The 20,460-nt window shown below is 36.3% G+C and overlaps 2 long non-coding RNA genes across 3 annotated transcripts in view; one reads left to right on the top strand and one right to left on the bottom strand.

Moving 5' to 3' along the window:
* The window catches only part of LOC139077799 (uncharacterized), a 67,610-nt gene that overhangs the window by 7,601 nt on the left and 39,549 nt on the right, over positions 1–20,460 (top strand). The window contains exon 1 of one of the 2 annotated variants that reach the window (XR_011530314.1): positions 11,305–11,445. The exons of the other annotated variant lie outside the window; for it this stretch is intronic. This is a non-coding gene — a long non-coding RNA (uncharacterized lncRNA). Of the gene's footprint in view, positions 1–11,304; positions 11,446–20,460 lie in introns of those variants that run through there. 2 annotated transcript variants of the gene reach the window in all.
* On the bottom strand, positions 1,870–11,153 carry LOC139077798 (uncharacterized). The gene is made up of 3 exons (XR_011530312.1): positions 10,938–11,153; positions 9,030–9,214; positions 1,870–6,538 (listed from the first exon to the last, which is right to left on the bottom strand). It is a non-coding gene; the product is annotated as an uncharacterized lncRNA (long non-coding RNA).

Below are 20,460 nucleotides of genomic sequence, written 5' to 3'. Positions count from 1 at the left end.
AAAGAGGAGGATTGGCAGCAGTTAGCTCAGGGCTAAACTTCCTCAAAAAACAAAAAAAAAGAATGAAACAAAGTATAGGATCTTAAATACTTGTTAAAAATTTTTTCAGTTATGTGACTGACAAAATATGATGACTTCATTGCATATTCCTATGGTTTAGCATAATGGACTTATTTTGCAAGAGGTTATTTATCTCCAGTGAGACTTTTAGTTGAATGAATATTCTGATTAACTGAGCATTTTGAATATATAGGAAATTTGAATTTAATACAGTACACTTAACAATAACACTAGCCCAGAAATGATGTAATCTGATTGGAATCTGTAGATAACTCAGGAATTTCCAAACTAAAACAAAAACAAAAACCACGAGGATCAACCTAGAAATTATTATGCAGGACAAATGTGTGGAAGTTTAATAATATCACACCCTTTTCAGTATCTTAGAGAATAGCATTTAATTTGTCTGAGAAAGGAGTTTAGAAAGAACCAAAAAATGATCTTGGGAGGGCAGTGGACAGATAATTAAGGAAGGCTGGGTCACTTAGGGGCACAAAGGAACTGAAACTCTTTGTATGTAGAAGGTGGGTAGATGTTTTTCATTTAGGAGACACAAAGCTTTGCTAAAGATAGGTTGAATAGAGGCGTTTGGATGCAGTGATGTTTCACAACAGAGACGTGTATGTCTTTGAAAATTTTCCTGAGACAAGACGGAATTCAATCTTTCTCTTCCACACATGTACACACTATTAAAATCTTGGGGCACTTTTATAGATGAAAAAAATGCATTTCTGAGAGGTGTCACATTGTTAAGGAGAGTTGAAAATCCAATCATCACGTACAGCTCCTAAGCTAACGTGTATCCTATCTCCTACCCCTCTCCAAAATATTCATTAGTTAATTCACTGGTTTCAAAGCTTTTTCCATAGAACTTTGGTAGGTCCTATGTTCCTACAAGAAAGATTAAGCTCCTTTGTTCTCATGTAGTAGAAAGAGAAAACAATAAAGAAGAAAAGTGGGTTATTTAGAAAGAGAGAAAATGGATCCACAGAAGGCAGTCATTGAGAACTAAATTAAAAATACTGATAAAGAATTGACAATGACATTACAGCATTTAAAACGTTAGGAATCAGGTAGATAGAAAGAAGACTGGGTAGGGTTGAAGCTGAGGCATATGAGATTCCTGGATGCATTTGTAGTTCTTGGTGAGCTAAAACGAATCTCCATTCTTGGGATGGGCTGTCATGGAAACTAATGCTATATTTAAAGTTTTTCATTTCAGATCATCTTTGTATTTGTGTGTGTGTAAATGTGTGCTTGCATGACTTTTATTGATAATTCAAGCCTCACCAATTTGAAAAAAGTTATATCTAGGGATTGGAAAGACCATCACCATGCCATTTAGTTTCTCGTCCCAACTCCAATTAGGTTAGGACAGCCTGACTATCACACTGAAATAGCCTGCCTCCCTTCCTCCTTCCCTCCTTCCCTCCCTTCTTTCTTTCCTTCTTCTGTCTCTCTTTTCTTTTCTTAACAATCTCCAGAAAAAACTTTCATTCCTGAGTGATGTGTTCCAGCGTCTAAAGACCCACTCCGCCAGAGAAGAAAAGAGATGCTCGTTCCATCCCAACATCAGTTTTATGAAAGAGTACCAGAGGTATTTGCAACAGCAGCAAAGTAAACTAACCCTCAGTTATCTATGGTGGTCTCTTATTGGGCTCAACCAAGTGCATCCCACATTAAGGTACTATGAATTTAAATAAAAGTTAAACCACACAGACATCACTGAAACAAAAAAACCAAACCTGCAGAGCACTACTAGATAAAATGAATGGACTCAAAAGAAATAAGTGTGCTGCAATCAAGATGAAATTAGTATTTTAATTTTATCATATTTTGTAGATTCACAAATATAGTAAAGTTGCACAGTACAAAATCAGTTGTATTTTTATACATTAACAGCAAAATAGCAGAAAGAGAAATTAAGAATACAATCCCATTTACAATGGCAGCAAAGAACAAAATACCTAGGAATAAATTTAACCAAGGAGGTGAAATACCTATACACTGAAAACTATAAAACATTGTTGAAAGAAATCAAAGCAGATACAAAGAAATGGAAAGATATTCTGGGATCATGGATTAAAAGACTTACCATAGTTAAAATATCCATGCTTCCTAAAGAAATCTGCAGATTCAATGCAATCCCTATCAAAATTCCAACAACATTTTTCACAGAAATAGAACAAAGAACCCTAAAATTTATATGGAACAACAAGAGAGCCTGAATAGCTAAAGGAACCCTGAGAAAAAAAGAACAAAGCTGGAGGTATCACACTCCCTGATTTCAAAATATAGTACAAACTACAGTAAACAAAACAGCATGGTACTAGCACCAAAACAGACACAGGCACCAATAGAAGAGAATTGAGAGCCCAGAAATAAACCCACACGTCTATGGACAGCTGATTTTTGACAAGGGAGCCAAGAACATATAATGGAGAAAGGAAAGACTCTTCAATAAATGGAAAGTCTCTTCAATAAACTGGACAGTCACATGCAAAAGAATGAAAGTAGATCATTATCTTATACCATACATAAAAAACTAACTCAAAATGGATTAAAGACTTGAATGTAAGACCTGAAACCATGAAACTTCTAGCAAAAAACATAGACAGTATGGTCTTTGATATCAGTCTTAGCAGTACCTTTCTGAATACCAGGTTCACCAGGCAAGGGAAACAAAAGGAAAAATAAATGGGACTACATCAAACAAAAAAACTTCTGCATAGCAAAGGAAACCATCAACAAAATGAAAAGACAACCTAACAATTGAGAGAAGATATTCATAAATCATATATCTGATAAGGGGTTAATTTCCAAAATATATAAAGAACTCATACAACTCAAAGACAAAAAACAACTCAATGAAAGAATGGGCGAAGGATCTGAACAGATATTTTTCAAAAAAAGATATACAGATGGCTAATAGGCACATGAAATGGTCAACGTCACTAATTATTAGGGAAATGCAAATCAAAACCACAATGAGATATCACTTCATGCCCATCAAAATGGCTATAATTAACAAGACAAGAAATAAAAAGTGGTGGAGAGGATGTGGAGAAAAGGGAACACTCACACACTGCTGATAGGAATGTAAACTGGTACAGCCACTATGGAAAACAGTATGGAGATTCCTCAAAAAATTAAGAATAAAAGTAACATATGATCTGGCTATTCCACTGCTGGGTATTTACCCAAAGAATATGAAAATACTAATTCAAAAAGAAACATGCACCCCTATGTTCATTGCAGCATTATTCACAATAGCCAAGACTTGGAAGCAACCTAAGTGCCCATCAGTGGATGAATGGATAAAGAAGGTGTGGTATATATACACAATGGAATACTCTCAATCATAAAAAAGATGAAATCTTGCCATTTGTGACAATGTTGATGGACCTTGAGGGTATTCTGCTAAGTGAAACAAGTCAGATAGAGAAAGTCAAATACAGTATGATTTCACTTATAAGTGGAAGATAAAAACAACAACAAACAAAGACATAGATACAGAAGTTAGATTAGCAGTTACCAGAGGGAAAGGGGGGAGGGAGGAGGGCAAAAAGGGTCATAGGGCACACGTGTACAGTGATGGATGGTAATTAGTCCTTGGGTGGTGAACAAGCCATAATGTACACTCAAATCAAAATATAATGATCCACACCTGAAATTTATATAGTGTTATAAACCAATGTTACCTCAATAAAAAGAAAGAAGAAAAGGAAATGTGCTGCAATCCAGAGGAAATTATCATTTAATCTTATTAAATTTTGTAGAAAGATTCAATTCTAGAAACTATAGAATTTAAATATTTTTCTGTCAGAGTACAAAAGATCCTAGCCTAGCTGTACATAAATGTATTTTTTCCATCTAACGATGTATCTTGTGTATTTTATGCCCTTTCCAGTTATGCCCTTGTCTTTGTGTGTCTTATCTGTGAGTGGGTGTTTTCTGTCACCATCATATGTCTAAAACTAGAAAACCAAACCAGGCTCCAACCCCACCCAATAATAATATCTTATTATTGAACAGTTTTAATTCCTAATGAATATTGGAAAATGTCAGACTTGATGGAGCAAAATTAATTTGTCTCTATGTCAAGTGTCAAGTCAATACTCAATGAGAAGCGGCAATTAAATATCAGACAAATATAATTATAAATCATTAGCAACATCTTCATATTTATTGCTTTATTTTGCTAGTTAGATAATTTTGATATTTAACACCAAAGTAGGCTGGATAAATTTACCTAAGTTTCATTCATTAATACAACAAATTACTTAGTACCAAGTGCAGACTTGGCACTAGTATATCATCTTTGTGGTTAAAGATGAACAAAGCCTTCTTTCTCACTTCAAGGAGAGCACACAATCATGGAGGAGTGATGACACAAGTAACCAAATGAGTATTGTATATGTAAAAATGCTAGTTGGCAGTTAATGAACTCTTACTATCTGTTAGGCATTACACTATGTTTCATGTATTTCAAATTATTTAACATCAGGAGGAGTTTACAAGGTAGAGATTATTATTACGTCACTTTTTTTAGGTGAAGAATCTGAGGCTTAAGAAGCTAAATAACTTGCCCTTAGTCACACAACTAGAAGAGTATAAACTCAAACCCATGCCATTTGACTTCTGTGTTCCTGACCTGACTCTTGAAGTGTAAACTTTGTAACTACCAAAGCTTTTACGGTCTGTAAAAATACAACACAGATATGCTTATCAAAACACCTCAAAGTGGATGTAATAATGTCTGATGGGACATCAGACATATCGTAGGAGCTCAAATGTTGTGATTATTAGTCCCCTAGAATTGATGGCTTTGTGATTCTTTCTTCATTAAACTCCACCTCACGACCACCTTGTCTTTAGAAGGAAGTTAGTAATTTCTTTCTACATACCACATCAGCTGCAGTTTTGAGTGGAATGTTTATTGTCATTCTCTTCCGTTTTAATTTCCTCTTTAAGTAAGGAGTTATTTAGGAGTGCACTTTGGGTCTTCAAATGTATTTATAAATTATCTTTTTCTTTTTTTAAATGTATGCTTTTTTGGTGAGGAAGATTGGCCTTGAGCTAACATCTGTTGCCAATCTTCCTCTTTTTTTTTTCCTCCCCAAAGCCCCAGTACATAGTTCTGTATCCTAGTTGTAAATCCTTCTAGCTTTTCTATGTGGGAAGCTGCCACAGCATGGCTTGATGAGCAGTGTGTAGGTCCATGCTCTGGATCCAAAGAAGTGAAACCTGGGCTGCCATAGTGGAGCACATGAACTTAACCACTATGTCGCTGGGCTGGCCCCTAAAAATTATCCTTTAATTACTGATATTTATCTAAATTACATTGGCAAGTGTAGTCTTTATTATATAGATTATTTGACATTTTTGGAGACTTGCTTTGTGGTCTAGTATGTGATCAATTTTTATAAAGTTTCCACATGAACTGACAAAAAAATGATTGTGTTTCTTGAGTGTACCATCCTAAAGATAAATATGTATATGTCTTGTTAATTTTTTGTTTAAGTTTTATATAGTCCACGTTTTTTCTTTGTCTGATAGAGGACTGTTAAAATATCCTACTCTGATATTGTGGATTAGTTAATTCTTCCCTATTATTTTATTAGTTTTTATTCTATTTATACTGAGACTCTATTACTTGTCACAAATAGGTTCATACTTGTTAGAAATCCTTGGTGGAATAATTATTTTACTATTAGAAAGTAGGGCCAGCCCCAGTGGGCTTGTGGTTAAGTTTGGCACCCTCCACTTTGGTGGCCTGGGTTTGGTTCCTGGGCATGGACCTACACCACTTGTTTGTCAGTAGCCATGCTGTGATGGTGGCTCGTATACAAAAAGAGGGAGATTGGCAGTGGATGTTAGCTCAGGATGAATCTTCCTCAGCAAAAAAAAAAAAAAAAGAGAGAGAAACAAAAAAGTTCTCCTATTTCTATTAATAATTTTGTCTTAAATTCTGTCTCCTATTATTTTGTTGCAACAGTTATTTGCCCAATAGAACTTTTCTATACCTTTGCTTGGAAGAATTTAGCTGTCTTTTAATCTGCTTTATGTTTTTTGGGAGAGTTTTCTTTATATATGTCCCCTTTTGTTGCCATGTGCTGGCTTCAGAGGGCTGACTTTCTGCCCCATCTTGTCCAGCAGTCTTCGCCTGGGCTTTGGATGGGAGCTGGAAGTAAAGGTCAGAGTGCTGGTATTCCATGTCATGGATCCCTGTGAATGTTGGCAACTCTATGGCCTTATGGTACAGTTGAACAGAAGGTTTCCCCAGCTCTTCATGACACTGGCTCAGTAGAGGCTGAACAGAAGGTTGCCTACCTCTTCATGGCACTGGGTTCACACAGGGCTCTGTAGATGGAACCAGGACTTTCCTGAAGATTTACGGGGCTTGATTTGTAAAGTGTGGTTGACAGAATACAGCTCGTAAATTTTCTTCTCTTTAAAGGTGGGAAAAACCAGTGACCTAGAATGAAAGAAAAACTCTAACTGGACATGTCAAAAAGTAATTTTTTCAAAAATCAAGAACAGTACAAACTAGAAACAGACATAGAATTAGCTTAGTTGAAGTAAGCATATGCACCAATGGAGAAAACAAATGATTATAACCAGGAGTAACTTACCTCGGAAGAAAATTTAAGATCATCTTAGGGACTTACGCCTTTTGTACTTTTCTCAGGAAGTATAGATAGAACATGTTAGGGTCTCTCTAAAGTTCTGCTTAATGTTTTGGCATCTTGGGAATTTACCCTGACGCCTGCTTGATGGAAGCTGTCCAACCCTGGTATCATTTCTCCTTAACCTGGTTTGCAATGATTACAATTTTAATACTTAAGAACATCTTCCTTCTAATTATATGCTTCTGGCTTGATGGATGCAGGAGTTGCAGAAGTAAATCAAGTCAGCGTGATAACTCAATCCGAGTGTGTGCTCAACTGATATTGCCTCGTGAAGAACACAATGTTCTCTTCTGGCCAATGTGCAACAGGGTATGCGAAATGGGGCAACTGCAATGAGCCGAAGAGGTTATTTATTAAATATGAGTCTTGTTTTAAATACGGAAGCAGATCTGGGAGGGGTTTGGGTTTCCAATATTAATATCTTGTCTACATACTTGTATGAAAGTATTTCTGGGTCAAATTAGTACATGCAGGGTAAGACAGATGCTCTGTTTGTGCTGTTTGAAAGACCAGTGTAAATGTCAGTAAAGAAAACAGCAGAAAAGAAAAGACACAGTTCTGTAATGATTCTCAGTTGTCCAGCCTGGCTGATGTTTGTTTCTCGTTCTAATATCTTTCTTATCAAAATCTTCAGGGAAGTATAATAGTCTACCCACACCAGTCCCTTCCTAGCTTTGTGCTTTTCCACTCTACCTGTGAGGGAAATCTTCTCACTTCAGTTTAAACCAATGAGTCTCAAGATGGCTTAAATTTACTTACAGAAAAAATTAAGTAAAACTAGGAAAATGTAGTAAGTTTTACAATTCTAAATTAATTATTTCCTTGTTTGTATGTTCATATTATTTTCTTCTCACTTTTGGGGGTTTACAATATCGTTTTAAAACATAATAAAATGGGGACAGTAGTTGGGAAATTTTTAATGTGCTCACATAGCAAAATTAGTCAACTGACGTAGCTCCCCTGATTTTTTCTAATTTTACAATACTGTGAAATTTAAAACCCTGGGAAGCATCGACTCAAGTCATTCTTTGGGAATAAAACTAGTTCTTTCAGAGAATAAGTAGATTAAGTGGTATTTTTAAGATTAGAAAGAGAATATTCCCAACATTCTTATGGAATGAAAAGAGGTATCTGATTAAATAAAATGCAGTTGATTTGAATATGCTGAGAATGTTTTTAGCCATTCCCTGATACATCCAGCGGTTGTGCTCAAAACCTAATAGAAGTGGATAACCGGGCCTGAGAGGAATTTGGGCCAAAGCAAGGCACCTGAGTCTTGAGAAAGCATCAATACTCTGCAATTTCTTTTTTTTTTTTTTAAGATCGGCACCTGAGCTAACATCTGTTGCCAATCTTGTTGTTTTCTTCTTCTCCCCAAAGCCCCTCCCATTGTATATTCTAGTTCTGAGTGCCTCTGGTTGTGCTATGTGGAACACTACCTCAATGTGGCTTGATGAGTGGTTGCTATGTCCACACCTAGGATCTGAACCAGCGAAACCCTGGGGCACTGAAGCAGAGCTCACAAACTTAACTACTCAGCCACGGGACCAGTCCCTGAAATTTCTAAGGCAGGAAAAATGAAAAACCTGTAAATGGCTGTGTGCTTGGGCATTTTTTGAGCTTGCTTGTACCATAGGTAGTCTCTCTGAAATGGTTTAGTTTGCCAGATGAGAGGAATATGTATGAAAATTTGTGACACTCATCCAAGTTGACAAACTCACTGTCTTCAGAGAAATCCAGAAGTAACAGCTCTTAAGCCAACATGTAAGGGTAAACTATACTCACACACACACATCTACACCCCCCACACAAAGATACAGTTTATTTACTTTTCTAATAAATGCAAATTGACTGTAAAAGAATGGGCACATACGTAAGCATATTAAGCAGACTTATTCTGTTTCATCTTGGATTTCTCCCTATGAATTGGCAAAGTCCTTGACCCACAGATACTGAGAAGCAACATCTCAGCTTTGGTCTTGGTCCTGGTTTGGGTTGTGTTTATCTCGCTGGTCCTCACTGGGTTGGCTTTTTTATAATAGTAAAGTCTCTTCTATGAAGATGCTGGTGACTGGAGCTTTTCCAGTCAATGCCTTCAGCCTTGGCTACCGTGGCTGTTCTAGTTGTGATTACTTTTCATATCATTCCTCTTCCTTTTTGCATCTCATACATTTGTATATCAGATGTACAAGATACAATATTTTGGATAGTTTGAAAACTACATGATAATCTTTTTGTCAGGTAGATTTTACATTTGGTCATCAGTGCTGGGCTTACCTTCCTGTAATTTTCACACCAACTCTCTTCTTGAGATGTCCTCGGAATTTGTTTCCAGAGCCCATGCTTTCTCTCTGGCTTCTTCAGTCCCAAGTCAAGAAGGTCTCAGGTCTCCTCTAAGACATGGTACCCTCACTGGCTATATTCTTTTCAAAGGGATCTTCTTGATCACTTTTATGATTCCTCTGTCAACACAAGCCATATTTGTTGGTAGCCGTATGGACTATATTGCATGTTACCCTACAGATGATTTTCTAGACTCTAAGGTCTTTATGATCTCTGTAAGAACTGATATTTATTTGTCACAGTGGTTTGAGAAAGAAAGGACTGTGGTAAAATGCTTCTAAGGAACATTCGCTCTTAGAAGCATTTGGAGCACTCTGTTCTCTCTCTAGTAACAACAGGTCTCCCTAACATTGTGTTTGTGCTATTTCTTCTTTAACAGCATCCCTCTTTCATCTGCATAGCTGCTGAGCAAGAGCTGTAATTTATATTTTAATTCAGCTCTCCCAGGAGAAAAGCCTTTTTCTACACTTTTAACTCTTCATTATTGTACTGAGTACAAGATAAGTAGAAGAGATTATTTGGTGGTGGTGGTGGGGCCGGGGGGGGGAACACGGGTGAGTCCTAAGACCCTGTAATTGTTTCCCTGCAGATAATAATAGAAATATTGGTTAAACGATTTTCACTTCAAAGAATTTTACTGAATCATATATAAAAACTTAAGGAACAAGCTTTATAACATTGGGATGACGTTAGAGCATGTTTTCACTCTAAATTGTCCAAGCTTACAATGCTTTATTCTTTTCATATTTACAGAGCATCTTTGCCAGTAACTGTGCTAACTTCTAAGGCCATAACAGTGAGTTAGTTACAGTCTCTGCCCCCAAAGGTGAAGCTCCAAACTTTGGGAAATAGACACTGTTTACACTCAGGCCCGAGATATGTTTAGACATGGGCAGTGGATATCTCATTGATAAGAGACATAAAAAGGGCCATTCAATGTGGTCTCACTTGCTTCCTGCTACCTATATGATAGCTAGTTATTTCTGACAGCTTTCGTGGTTCCACAGTCAGAAATTAATGAAGCCGATGAAAATTCTTTAGGTTTTGATTCCTGTATTTCATCCTCAAACTACCTAAACTTGAAGTCCTTGAGCAAGATTTCTTGCAGAGGTACACCAAAAAGAAGCTGAGCCTGTAGACTTCCTCAGGCTCATGTCCATTGCCTGGTTGGCAACCCCCACTGAGCGAGGAGGAGTCACAGTGCCAAAAGAAGAGGCTCTGCATCCCAGGCCCCCTGTTGTGAAGCCCACAGGCCGGCCTGCAGGGCAGGGAAGAGTGGGGTTTAATCCGCTCGGCACAGAGCCTGTGGCCGGGGAAACACACAGCCGGCCGTACCTGCCATCACAGTCTTCCCGGACACCTGCGGCCCAGCCCCGAAGCTTTTTATCCAGTTTACTTTTGCAAACTTCCATTTTGGTCACTTGGACCAAAATAAGATGTTCCACATTTCTATCTCTTCATTAATGCTAGGTAATGAGCCAGGGGCCAGTTATGGCAAGTGATCCCCGGGGCGACAGTCCTTTCGATTTGGGCAAATAGATGATCAAAGCTGTAGAGCCTCCCACTAAAGACCAAAGTCAGCTCTTTCAGTTGGAAGTGCACTAAAAATGACAGTTGTAGCAGGCGATTGGCAGGGATCTGCCTCACAGGAATATGACACTTTTTATTTAAAAAGCCCTGTTTTTGTGAAAAAGAGAGAGGGGCTCCTTTGTGAATGCAAATGATGCTTGCTGTTGTTTCACAAAATATTGAGAGTTGATGTTAGGTGTTATTATCAAATATCCATGCATACGTATACACATACAAGTCTGCACTATGTTTGTGAGCAAGTCAAAGACATACCTCTTGCAAGCTTGCATATTCAGTGCTTCCAAGTTTGTGGAGCCTGATGAAAATAAAAGTCATCCCGAAGTGAAAAACTTCATAATTGATGGCTTTGGACTTCAGAGACAAGAGTTGACCTTCTGATCTTGTGGGCGTTCAGGGTGGACAGGGAAATCAGGGTCTCCTTTTATCTATCATGTGACATACCCTTTATTTATGGCCTACCTTGGCGCCCTGGGGACCCAGTGCCTTCCCGTATGTACTAAGTATGTGTTCCTTGCAGATTAAGACCAAGACCTTGGCTTCATTTTGAGAACAGTATGTACTAGGCCACTTGTTTTAATATTTCAGAGTTTCCATTTTATGGTGATCATAACCTGTTTGGGGCTTTGTTTTTAGACCAAGAAAAATTTTAATGAGGGACATGAAATCTTCAAGTATGCTGACTTAATTATCAGGACGCATGTTTCTGTTAGAAAACTCAACAAAATGTTTTGATTATGAGGATGACCTAATAAGCAATCAGGTAAGGTGTCTTAATGGAAGTGGTATAGTTAAGGCTCTTTTGTAAGGCACCATTGGGCCGAATAGAAGACAGAGTTCCTCAATCAACAGAAAGTTGGGCAAAGACTTTCTTCCCGCAGCTTGCTTGCATGCTGCCATAAAGGAAGTATGAAATCCTGAGCAAGCAAATTCATTCTGCAAAAGCTTTAGAAGCTGTATTTAAAGTGACAATTGAGAGGATTGGAAAACTATGTTGAGTGCTTTTAGTGAAAATTCTCACTGCCCATTTGGAACCAACAGATGCAGTGTTATAACTGGCAGGGAGTCAGATTGTTAGGAGGAGAGCTGTCGAGTCTAACATGATGATGAATCCAGGGCAAACATGATTCCCATGTCTTGGTTCCAGATTGGAACTATCTGTATCCTAACTTTATGTATCTGGATGTAAAGTACGTTATCCAGATCCATTCTCTTAGAAATTGTTCCAAAGATTTGTTCAGAGATATCAGAAGATATCCCACAAAGCCATGAGTTATTTTTCTGAACACTTTACTTATGAGTATAATGACCACAAAAATTATTATTCAAAATTTTGTTTGGGAAGAATGTGAAATCAGATGGAATTTTGAGATTTTACTGGGCACAATGAGAAGTGTGGTCACTGTATTTATGAAGCACTTGCCCAACGGACTAGGTGCCCGAGGACAGAGAGAGTGACTGATGGTTCCTCCACCACATCTTAGCATGAACAGAAAAAGTTGCTTATTGATAATATTTCCACTTCTCCTTCCTTTTATTCATGCTCCCATCCAGCAAGCAGCAAGCTACTGTAGGCAAATCTTCTTGAAAGACAGAGATAACTAAACTCAGGTTTTTGTGTTCTCTTGTTAATTTTGGAGTTATTACTTAAACTTTTTTGAAGCAACATTTACCTCCAAGAGTGTCTAGGACCGTGGCTTTAACCTACGTCTTGTCATAACATAGCAGAGTGTAATCAGTTGTGAAGTGTGTCCCAAATAATACACAACATACCAAAATTTGTGACATAAGATTTTTGTGTACATTCAGGGTTATCACTATAATGATATAACTATAATCACTATAACTCTCACTTACTTGTATTCCAAAATGCTTTCTGGGGGAGCAGAATGAATTAGAGCTTGAGAGCTAGCCTATCGTATTTTAAAATCTGGTTGAGTTGAATAGTGTTGGCTGTGCATTGTGTCTCTTACCTGTGTTTAGCCAGGAAAAAAAGTTGAGAATCTATGTTCCACTTATCTACTGCTGCAAAACAAACCAATCTAAAAAGTAATGGTTTAAACCAAAACAACATTTTCTTGCTCATGAGTCTGCAACCTGGGCAGAGCTCAGTGGAGATAGCTTTCTATTGCTCCACTTGGAATCAGCTGGGTTGACTCTAAGGCTGGAGGCTGCAATCATCTGCAGGCTTGCTTACTCTCATGTCGGAGGAAGGAGTGTGAATTGTTGTGGACAGAGATCTGTGGCACATCGTATTTTGTAAAAGTAGCCATAGCTATATTTCTGGTCCTACTTGCTCTTCCAGAACCTTGGCACTCACCGCACAAGAAGTAGGGTTTATATACTCTCCCCTTGATCCTGGGAAGGATGGTGAATGCTCTGACTATGCAAGTATGGCAGAAGTCTTGCCAGCCTTGACTTCAGACGCTGGGCCGTAAAAGGTAGTATGGCTTTCCACCTAGCTCTCTCTCAGAAGCCAAGGCCACATAAAGAAGACATGGGTAAGTGTTTGGCCTACAATCCCAGATAAATCTTCAACCAACAACCAGGATCAACCATCAGACATGTGAGTAAATAAGTATTCACTCCCTCTAGCCCCCAAGTTTCAGAGACTAGCTGTCCCCACACAGTCTTGTCCAAATTGCAGATTTGTGAGTAAAATAAAGAGAGAACTGCCACAGATAACTGAAACATTCCGCTTAAATATTAACTAGAGGATGTGTTCAAAATTTTCTGAAGATCCAGGAGATTACTCTGGAGCAAAAATGTCTTTATTCATCATCCCTGCAGATACAGTTTTTCTGTAAAATTAAGAATGGACATGGGTCTTGTGCCAAATTTCACTCCCTTCCACCAAAGTGTATACTCTGCTTCTCTATAGCATCCTTGCCATAACGTAAACTTAGCATAGCTATATTGATAATCTTCAGATTTCTATTATCTTTGCTAATGTGTGCCCCCAAATTCTTCACCTTTATCCTCTATTCAGATTTGATAAACAAGATAATGTTAAACTCTGATTTTTTAGGTATATAGTAATGATAGCAAAGCATTTTTACTATATTGGTGTTAATGGATACCAAGATTTCAGGGCTTTGGTGTTAGCATGAGTTCTGCTTAATGAACACACAGAGGATGCATAGAGATATTATGTGACAACATGTAATGGAAGATAAACAACACTAAGGTTCTTTTCAGAGAATTTTGCTGTCTTCACCATGTTCCATGTTAAATAGGAACACAATGACGTGTGGTTTTGCTTCCGAAATGTCACTATGTTGTTTATTCATCGCAAAAATTCTGATAAATGTTAGAATTTTCAACTTTCAAACACAATAAATGATAAACAATGCTGTAAATTTCTACAAATTCATCATGGAAGAAAATCTTTCCTATAGATGTTGGCTGTCATGTTATTCTGTTCTCTAAATAAGTCTTGAAGGATCTGCATCAAAGACCCCCTATAGCAGTCATTCTCAAACTTTGTATTCATTGGAATCATCCACAGGGCTTGTTAAATAACTGATGGCAGCACCCTAACGCTGGAATTTCTGATTCAGTAGTAGAGGGGAGCCCAAGAATTTGCACTTCTAATGGTGCTGCTGCTCCAGGAACTACGCTTTGAAAACCGCTGATCTAGAGAAACAAGATTAAGGCCTATTGTGTGCAGAGCTTTTTCTAACCACCACTGTCTGAAATATACTTTCAATGTAAAATGTCTTTCAAGTCACCACATGGCAGAATGGTTTTCATTCATCCACGGGTTAGATAAGCCATTGCTCTTAGCCACATTTCATCACACGTTGGAGTAAAGTTAGAAAGGAAACAAATTGGATCTTTCAGTTTGAATGTCATTGAGTTCTAAATGGGTTCTAAAATTGAGGATGTGTCATGAGAAAGTTATTGCAGGCATTTCTCACCAATGCACAACTGGAGAACTTGATTAGTTTTGTGATTTGGTTATAAAATAGCCCGAGTTCTGTCTCAACTAGTTCAGTAATAAAAGATGCAGCAGACAAAATTAGACTCAAAAGCTCAAAGACCAAACTAGTCCTAGTCTAGGTGGCTTGGACATCTGAGTCTCAAGGAAACCTCAGTGTCCTCAGGAAAAGTATGAAAGGATCTTTCTCTTTAACTCTTGAGAGAAAAACAGATCTGCCACCCTGAAGATTTCCTTCAGTCTTCTAAATATTTTCAACTAACTAGACCTAATTGGATTATTTAAATAAACGACCCAGTCAGCAATGCTCTAGGTCAGCATTAGAATCATTGGGGTAGTTCTGTTCATGGATTTCCCATTGACTTTTCTCGATTATTGTCCATACGTTAGTTGTTTCTTTCCAATTTAACCATTTCATAATTGAACTATTTTAGTTACCATTTTCCATGGTGGACTCTCTTGCTTTGCCTAACTGAAATGCATGTTTACGAACAACATTTTCTACTAGTACTTCACTAAATTCCTCATTTATTTATAAAAATTAACTGTTCACTTTTATAACAGAAAGAAGTACATGCTCATTGTAGGACGGAAAAACAAAAGATATTACAGAAAAAATTTAATATCTCAAAGGCTCTTATTGCAGTAAATATTGTGATAATTTTCTTCATAGTCATTTTCTATATATATATATGCTCATTTAAATGTGTTTATAATTTTCAGAAATGTAAATTAAAGGCCATATTGTAGAATTTTAAAGAAATCAAACGGTTTTTTAAAATTAAAACATACAAAGAGAAAAAAATTGAAGAAATTGATAACTTACCCATAAGACCCCCTTATCCCAGATACTATCTTTATTTTAGTTTGTTTTCTTCAGATATTTTTATATGCATATAAATGCATTTTTCTGAAAGTGGAATTTTCTGCATACATTGCTTTGGTAACTTTTTCACTCAATAAGTTCACTATAGTAAATATTGGTGCATATATTTATTTTTTCTTGGATAAATTCTTACAAAAAAGATTTGTGTATTAAAATGAGTACATCTTTTTAAGGCTTTTGCAAGTTATTATCCAGAAAGTTGTACAGTTTATTCTCTCACCAACAATGTGTGAGAGCACTTCATTCCTTCACTCTTAAATATACTATTATCTTTTAAAAATCTTTAGCATTTTGCTAAGCTAAAAATGATGACAATGTTTTGAAATTCATTTCTTTTTTTATACACATAATTTTTATAGGTTGGTCTACAATTTGTACTTTTTATTTTGGGGATTTTCTGGCCATAGCTGATGTCTATTTTTCTATTATTACGTTCATGTTTATACTTATTTTTGGAAAATCATTGTATCTTAAGGGTATCTTGCAATTTTTAAAACCAGTGTATCATTTGCCTTTTTAGCTGTTCAGGGTATTTTTGTCTATATAGAGGTTTACATTTTTAAGACATCAAATACAAAAATTTATTGTTGTTGTTATTTTAATTTTTGCTCTCTGAAAAGGGCCAGAAGATTTTTGTTATTGTTTTTCACATGTGAATAACACTCATTTATTTTTTAGTGTTGATTGTCTTATGAAATCATTCCTTCCCTTTTGTCCATGCATTTTTGTGTTCATTACCTAGATCACAATATACACGTTCCCAGCCTCTCCCAGAATCATTCCTTGTGCTTCTACTCAGGCATCTCCTCACTTTCAAAGGGGACCAGACTCTGATTTTCCGTCACAATAAACTAGCTTTCTTGATTTTTTTATTGACATATAATTGGCATATAACGTTATATTAGTTTCAGGTGTATAATATAATAATTTGATATTTCTATATATTGAAAATGATAACACTATGAATCTAGTTAACACTCATCAGTATACATAGTTAAAAGATTTTTTTTCTTGTGATGAGGACTTTTAAGATCTACTTTCTTAGCAACTTTCAAATATGCAATACAGTATTATTAACTACAGTCGCCATGCTGTGCATAACATCCCCATGACATTTATTTCATAACTGGATGTTTAACTGCTCGATTTTTGAATGTTAACTAACTTTGCATTCCTAGAATCAACCCTCTTGGTCATTACGTATTATCCTTTTTATGTATCATCAGATTCAGTTAGCTAAAATTTTGCTAAGAACTTTTGTAACTATGTTCATTAGAGACATTGATCTGTAGTTTTCTTTTCTGTAATGTCTATCTTGTTTTGATATCAAGTAACACTGGCTTAAAAGAATGAGTTTGGAATTATTTCCTCCTCTTCAATTTTCTGGAAGAGTTTGTGAAGAACTGATGTTTTTTATTCCTTAAGTGTTTGGTAGAATTCACCAGTGAAGACATATGAGCCCCGACTTTGCTTTCTGGAAAGGTTCCTAACTAAAAACTCAATTTCTGTAATTGATATAGAGTTATTGATGTTCTCTCTTTTTGAGCACGCCTTGATATTTAGTGTCTTTCAGGGAATTTGATCATTTCATATAATTGTCAACTTTCTTGGTGTAAAGTTTTTCATAATAGTCCCTTATTATTCTTTTAATGTCTGTAGAATCTGTAATGATGTCAACTTTCTCATTCCTGATGTCGGCAATTTCTATCTTTTCTCTTATTTTTTTCTTGATTAGTTGTCTAGAGGTTTAGCAGTTTTATTGATTTTCTTAAAGAATCAGCTTTGGGGCTCATTTGTATTATCTATTGCATTTTTCTTCTATTTCATTGATTTCTGCTGTAATCCATATTATTTACTTTCTCTGCTAACTTTGAATTCAATATACTCCCTTTTTTATCGGTTCACTATACTTTCTAGTTTCCTTGTTGATTTCGTTTTTGTCCCATGGGTTATTTAGAAATGTGTTATTTAGTTGATACATATTTGGATATTTTGGATAGCTTTCTGTTACTGATTTCTAATTCAACTCCTTAGTAGTCAAAAAACATATTATGTACACCTTGAAGTCTTTTAAATTTATTTCAAATTGTTTTGTTTTGTGGCACAAAATAATGTGTATATTATTAAATGTGTTGTGTCCACTTGAAAAGACTGTGTATTTGCTGATGTTGAATGGAGTGTTCCGTAAGTATTTATCAGGTCGATAGCGTTGTCTTCTATATCCTTACTGATTTTCTGTCTACTTGTTTGATCATTTACTGAGAAGAGAGATATTGTGGATCTATCTATTGATCCTTGCAATTCTATCAGGTTTTGCTTTGTGTATTTTGAAACTGTGTTAACAAGAAAGGAAGAACACCAGAAAGGATATATACGAGGGTGAACATAAAAGTTGGTTTAAAAAAAAGACAACAAAGTAACAATGCATTGTGGGGTTTGTAGTATATGTAGAAGTAAAATATATGACAATGATAGCAGAAGGCAGAGGGGGTGGTAAAAACAATGTTTGTGATATTGTAAAATATTCAAGGTAAACTATAATAAGTTGTGGGTGCATATTTTAACCTCCCGTGTAATCATTAAAAATAATATAAAAAGATATAACTAAAAAACCAATTGAAGAAAAACAATGAATAATAAAAAATATTTGCTTAATTCGAAAGGAGTAAGGAAGAGAAGAATAAAAGATCAAAGAACAGATTAGACAATTAGAAACCGAATAGCAAAATGGTAGAGTTAATCCCAACTTTATCAACAATTACATTTGATATGAATGGTCTAAACATTCAAATTAAAAGAGATTATTAGAATGGCTTAAAACACACACACACTCACACATGCATGACCCAAATATATACTATTAACAAGAGACACACTTCAAATATAAAGACATAGGTAGTGTGAACGTAAGAGAATGGGAAATGCTATAGCATGAAATACCTCCACCTGAGGGGTCCTTTGACACTCTAATTTCTTTATAAAGATGGATTTCCTCATAGGGCTTCAGGAATGGGAAGGAAAAATGGAAATTAAAGGAGAAAAGAACAAAAGAAAAGATAAGGGAAAGAGGTAGAAGATAGCAGGAAGAAAGGGAGAGAAGAGAATGAAAAATAGACAAGAGAAGAAGAGAGAGAAGTTTTGGTAATTTAGAGGAGAAAATAGTGGAGAGAGGAGCAGGGAAGGAGCACGTAGGTAGAAAAGAACAGTGAAGGACAAGGAGAAAGTTACTGCTATAAATTTCACAAGGAATTTCTCTTTGGGCCTCAAGTTTCTAGAAGACCCACCTCCCAATTCCTGACAATCTCTTCTAGTGAGGACCACTCTGTAACCTGTACCTCTACATTTTTCTATACATTACGTCTTTAAATTCTCAATTTTATTATTATTATTATTTTAATCAGAAAAAGGGCCTCTGCTGGGTCAGGAAATGCAGTAAAATGCTTTCAACGTACAAGTACCACTAATTACATCAATTACCTGCATTCTCCTTAGCCACTCCTTGGGAATGCTCAGTACTCCATTCCAGACCACATGGCCGACACTCAATCTGCTGCGGGAGTGATTTAATAGGAGACTTCTCCACTAGAGGGATTTTGAAATGAACTTTATGAGAAGGGATTTGAAATGACTAAGAAACTACAGTCACTGGCAGCACAAAGCTGCAAAAGTGTGTGACGACGCTGGAAGGAGCCGATCCAAGAACAAGGTAGTCTCAATATAAGGCCTTAAGTGAGATCCTTTTAAAAAATAATTAACATTTCTATGGAAGAAGGGAAATTGTTTGTTTCAGGCTGTCATTTCTAGATTGGCCTTAAAACGAAGAAGCACTTTGTAGGGTTTTAAAACTAACCTTACAAAGGAATTAGCTGCATGAATTTTGCCAATATAACGTTCAGCAATAGCGGACTCAAAAGGAATCAGCATTTTCTAACGATGATTGAACCATGCTGCAGCTCAGTGTTCCCCCCCCACAAAGATATAAATATGGCTCGAAGGTGTTAGAGTTGGGAATAGCAAATCCATGTGCACATTCTTGTATTTCCCCCTCCCCACACACACGGCCATCATTGATTACTAAGCATGGCGCTCTTCTCTTTAGTTCCTTTGAACTCTGCTCCATATTTCACCTGGGCTGCCACCAATCATGTAGGCTTGGGATGCAGTTTTGTAGCTTGTGTCTGTGTGCCACAGTCTCCATCAGCAGTCTGGCAGTGCCTGCGGATTATTTCTCAGAATAATGTTACTTTATTTTTCAGAAAAAAATTTAATGCATAAAGTAAAATACGTGGGATTATTTTGACATGTAGTTATCAAAATATATTTTTAATTTGTAGTATTGTAAGAAATTTGTTTCTTTATAAATCCACTAAAAGCAATATCTACCAGTGAGTTTGTGTAAAAATTACTGGATTTCAACACAGTGATGAGCATAAATAATTCATCCATATGTCCAGCTATAACATGATATAAACATATCTGCAATTTATAGTGCTGACAAAGTCACAGATACCACTACCAATTTCTTTTTCTCGTCCAAGTGAACCTCAGGTTAAGAATCCTATGGGCAAGATGACTGTGGGGGTCATGAAAGTTTGGAACCTACTGGTTTTCAGCAAAAGCTATTAGTAGACTAGAAAGAAGCAAAGAGTTAAGTGATTATGTTCCTTATGGCATTAGAATTTTTCGTAATAAAAGATAGGTAAAAAATCTGAAGCTCAATATTAAAGATCAGTCTTAAATATTAATAAGATCTGTATTAACAGATATATTGTGAGACATCTTACTGCTGTTTATCATTCTTTACTTTGTTCCCCTCTCATACTTTCATGAAAGAAGGCAGGCTTTTCCCTTCCAAAGTTGTGGTCTTCTCACTAGCAACCAAAACCTCAATATGGAATGCACATTGGGATGAGGGCATCCAGCCAGGATATGATAATAAAAATGACATGTAT

Source organism: Equus przewalskii, chromosome 20, assembly GCF_037783145.1.
Source record: "Equus przewalskii isolate Varuska chromosome 20, EquPr2, whole genome shotgun sequence".
Lineage (NCBI taxonomy): Eukaryota > Metazoa > Chordata > Mammalia > Perissodactyla > Equidae > Equus > Equus przewalskii.
This window is presented reverse-complemented; position numbering and strand designations above follow the sequence as displayed.